Consider the following 5,342-nt stretch of genomic DNA (forward strand, 5'->3'; position numbering starts at 1 on the left):
GACGGCGTGGTGGTGGAAGTAGCGGGATTCCAATAGGGCTTCGCCAAGCGCTGCGGGAGGAGGGAGATGTGTCACGGGAGGGAGAGGGAGGTGCCAGGGCTTGGGGTATTGCTGCCCTCCCCTTCCCACATATATATAGGGGCAAGGGAGAGGGGGGGGCGCAGCCTTGGCCCTTCCTCCAAGGAAGGGTGCAGACAGGGAGGAGTCCATCCTCCCCAAGGCACCTAGGAGGTGCCTTCCCCCTTTAGGACTCTCCCTTTCCCTTATCTCTTGGCGCATGGGCCTCTTGGGGCTGGTTCCCTTGGCCCATATAGGCCAAGGCGCACACCCCTACAGCCCATGTGGCTCCCCCGGGGCAGGTGGACCCCCTGGTGGACCCCCGGACCCCTTTCGGCACTCCCGGTACAATACCGATAATGCGCGAAACTTTTCCGGCGACCAAAACAAGACTTCCCATATATAAATCTTTACCTCCGGACCATTCTGGAACTCCTCGTGACGTCTGGGATCTCATCCGCGACTCCGAACAACTTTCGGATTTCTGCATACTAATATCTCTACAACCCTAGCGTCACCGAACCTTAAGTGTGTAGACCCTACGGGTTCGGGAGACATGCAGACATGACCGAGACGACTCTCCGGTCAATAACCAACACCGGGATCTGGATACCCATGTTGGCTCCCACATGTTCCACGATGATCTCATCGGATGAACCACGATGTCGAGGATTCAATCGATCCCGTATACAATTCCCTTTGTCAATCGGTACGTTACTTGCCCGAGATTCGATCGTCGGTATCCCAATACCTTGTTCAATCTCGTTACCGGCAAGTCACTTTACTCGTTCCGTAACGCATGATCCCGTGGCTAACTCCTTAGTCACATTGAGCTCATTATGATGATGCATTACCGAGTGGGCCCAGAGATACCTCTCCGTCATACGGAGTGACAAATCCCAGTCTCGATTCGTGCCAACCCAACATACACTTTCGGAGATACCTGTAGTGCACCTTTATAGCCACCCAGTTACGTTGTGACGTTTGGTGCACCCAAGGCATTCCTACGGTATCCGGGAGTTGCACAATCTCATGGCCTAAGGAAATGATACTTGACATTAGAAAAGCTCTAGCAAACGAACTACACGATCTTGTGCTATGCTTAGGATTGGGTCTTGTCCATCACATCATTCTCCTAATGATGTGATCCCGTTATCAATGACATCCAATGTCCATGGTCAGGAAACCATAACCATCTATTGATCAACGAGCTAGTCAACTAGAGGCTTACTAGGGACATGTTGTGGTCTATGTATTCACACATGTATTACGGTTTCCAGTTAATACAATTATAGCATGAACAATAGACAATTATCATGAACAAGGAAATATAATAATAACCATTTTATTATTGCCTCTAGGGCATATTTCCAACAGTCTCCCACTTGCACTAGAGTCAATAATCTAGTTCACATCACCATGTGATTAACACTCAAAGTTCACATCGCCATGTGACTAATACCCAAGAGTTTACTAGAGTCAATAATCTAGTTCACATCACCATGTGATTAACACTCAATGAGTTCTAGGGTTTGATCATGTCATGCTTATGAGAGAGGTTTTAGTCAACGGGTCTGCAACATTCAGATCCGTGTGTGCTTTACAAATCTCTGTGTCATCTTGTAGATGCAGCTACCACGCACTACTTGGAGCTATTCCAAATAACTGCTCTACTATATGAATCCAGTTTACTACTCAGAGTCATCCGGATTAGTGTCAAAGTTCGCATCGACATAACCCTTTACAACGAACTCTTTTTCCACCTCCATAATCGAGAAAATTCCTTAGTCCACTAGTTACTAAGGATAAGTTCGACCGCTGCCATGTGATCCACTCCTAGATTACTATTGTACCCCTTGACTAACTCATGGCAAGGCACACTTCAGGTGCGGTACACAGCATAGCATACTGTAGAGCCTACGTCTAAAGCATAGGGGACGACCTTCGTCCTTTCTCTCTTTTCTGCCATGGTCAGGTCTTGAGTCTTACTCAATACTCACACCTTGTAACACAGCCAAGAACTCCTTCTTTGCTGATCTATTTTGAACTCCTTCAAAATCTTGTCACGGTATGTATTCATTTGAAAGTACTATTAAGCGTTTTTTGATCTATCCTTATAGATCTTGATGCTCAATGTTCAAGTAGCTTAATCCAGGTTTTCCATTGAAAAACACTTTTCAAATAACCCTGGATGCTTTCCAGAAATTCTACATCATTTCTGATCAACAATATGTTATACTCATCAAAAATTCTATAGTGCTCCCACTCACTTCTTTGGAAATACAAGTTTCTCATGAACTTTGTATAAACCCAAAATCTTTGATCATCTCATCAAAGCGTTCATTCCAACTCCGAGATGCTTACTCCAATCCTAGAAGGATTGCTGGAGCTTTGCATACTTGTTAGCATCTTTCAGGATTGACAAAACCTTCTGTTTGTATCACATACAACCTTTCCTCAAGAAAATCGTCGAGGAAACAATGTTTTGACATCCTATCTGCAAGATTTCATAAATAATGCAGTAACTGCTAATATAATTCTAACAGACTCTTAGCATCGCTACGAGTGAGAAAGTCTCATCGCAGTCAACTCCTTGAACTTGCCGGAAAACATCTTAACGACAAGTCGAGCTTTCTTAATGGTGACACTTACCATCATTGTCTGTCTTCCCTTTAAAATCCATCTGTACCCAACAGCCTTACGACCATCAAGTAGTTCTTTCAAAGTCTATACTTTGTTTTCATACATGGATCGTCTCGGATTTTATGGCCTCGAGCCATTCGTCGGAATCCGGGCCCATCATCGCTTCTCCATAGCTCGTAGGTTCATTGTTGTCTAGCAACATGCTTCCAAGACAGGATCACGTACCACTCTGAAGTAGTACGCATCCTTGTCGTCCTATGAGGTTTGGTAGTGACTTGATCTGAAGTTTCATGATCACTATCATAAGCTTCCACTTCAATTGGTGTAGGTGCCACAGGAACAACTTCCTGTGCCCTGCTACACATTAGTTGAAGTGACGGTTCAATGACCTCATCAAGTCTCCACCATCCTCCCACTCAATTCTTTCAAGAGAAACTTTTCCTCGAGAAAAGACCCGTTTCTAGAAACAATCACTTTTGCTTCCAGATCTGAGATAGGAGGTATACCCAACTGTTTTGGGTATTCTATGAAGATGCATTTATCCGCTTTGGGTTCGAGCTTATCAGCCTGAAACTTTTTCACATAAGCGTCGCAGGCCCAAACTTTTAAGAAACGACAGCTTAGGTTTCTCTAAACCATAGTTCATACGGTGTCGTCTCAACGGAATTGCGTGGTGCCCTATTTAAAGTGAATGCGGTTGTCTCTAATGCCTAACCCATAAATGATAGTTGTAATTCGATAAGAGACATCATGGTATGCACCATATCCAATAGGGTGCAGTTATGATGTTCGGACACACCATCACAATATGGTGTTCCAGGCGGTATTAGTCGTGAAACAATTTCCACAATTTCTTAATTGTCTGCCAAACTCGTAACTCAGATATTCATCTCTATGATCATATCACAGACATTTTATCCTCTTGTCACGACGATCTTCAACTTCACTCTGAAATTACTTGAACCTTTCAATAATTCAGACTTGTGTTTCATCAAGTAAATATACTCAGCATCTACTCAGATCATCTGTGAAGCAAGAACATAACGATATCCACTGCATGCCTCAGCACTCATTGGACTGCACACATCAAAATGTATTACTTCCAACAAGTTGCTTTCTTGTTCAATCTTACTGAAAACGAGGCCTTTCAGTCATCTTGCCCATGTGGTATGATTTGCATGTCTCAAGTGATTCAAAATCAAGTGAGTCCAAAGGATCCATCTGTATGGAGTTTCTTCATGCATATCTACCAATAGACATGGTTCGCATGTCTCAATCTTTTCAAAAACGAGTGAGTCCAAAGATCCATCAACATGGAGCTTCTTCATGCGTTTTATACCAATATGACTCAAGTGGCAGTGCCACAAGTATGTGGTACTATCATTACTATCTTATATCTTTTGGCATGAACATGTGTATCACTACGATCGAGATTCAATAAACCATTCATTTTAGGTGCAAGACCATTGAAGGTATTATTCAAATAGACAGAGTAACCATTATTCTCCTTAAATGAATAACCGTATTGCGATAAACATAATCCAATCATGTCTATGCTCAACGCAAACACCAAATAAAAATTATTTAGGTTTAACACCAATTTTGATGGTAGAGGGAGCATGCGATGCTTGATCACATCAACCTTGGAAACACTTCCAACACATATCGTCATCTCTCCTTTAGCTAGTCTCCGTTTATTCCGTAGCCTTTTATTTCGAGTTACCAACACTTAGCAACCGAACCGGTATCTAATACCCTGGTGCTACTAGGAGTACTAGTAAAGTACACATTAATATAATGTATATCCAATATACTTCTGTCGACCTTGCCTACCTTCTCATCTACCAAGTATCTAGGGTAGTTCTGCTTCAGTGACCGTTCCCCTCATTACAGAAGCACTTAGTCTCGGGTTTGGGTTCAACCTTGGGTTTCTTCACTAGAGCAGCAACTGATTTGCCGTTTCATGAAGTATCCCTTCTTTCCCTTGCCCTTCTTGAAACTAGTGGTTTTACTAACCATCAACAATTGACGCTCCTACTTGATTTCTACTTTCGTGGTGTCAAACATCGCGAATAGATCAAGGATCATCATATCTATCCCTGATTTGTTATAGTTCATCACGAAGCTCTAGTAGCTTGGTGGCAGTGACTTTGGAGAACCATCACTATCTCATCTGGAAGATTAACTCCCACTCGATTCAAGCGATTGTAGTACTCAGACAATCTGAGCACATGCTCAACGGTTGAGCTTTTCTCCCTTAGTTTGCAGACTTAAGAAACTTGTCAGAGGTCTCATACCTCTTGACATGGGCACTAGTCTGAAATCCCAATTTCAGTCTTTGGAACATCTCATATGTTCCGCGACGTTTCAAAAACGTCTTCGGTGCCTCAATTCTATACCGTTTTAACATTACGCACTGAACTATCACGTAGTCATCAAAACGTGTATGTCAGATGTTCGCAACATCCACAAACGACGCTCGAGGTTCAGCACACCGAGCGGTGCATTAAGGACATAAGCCTTCTGTGCAGCAATGAGGACAATCCTCAGTTTACGGACCCAGTCCGCATAATTGCTACTATCAACTTTCAACTAAATTTTCTCTAGGAACATATCTTAGTAGAACTAAAGCGTAAGGTACG

This window comes from Aegilops tauschii, chromosome 4 (genome assembly GCF_002575655.3).
Source record: "Aegilops tauschii subsp. strangulata cultivar AL8/78 chromosome 4, Aet v6.0, whole genome shotgun sequence".
Taxonomy (NCBI): Eukaryota; Viridiplantae; Streptophyta; class Magnoliopsida; order Poales; family Poaceae; genus Aegilops; species Aegilops tauschii.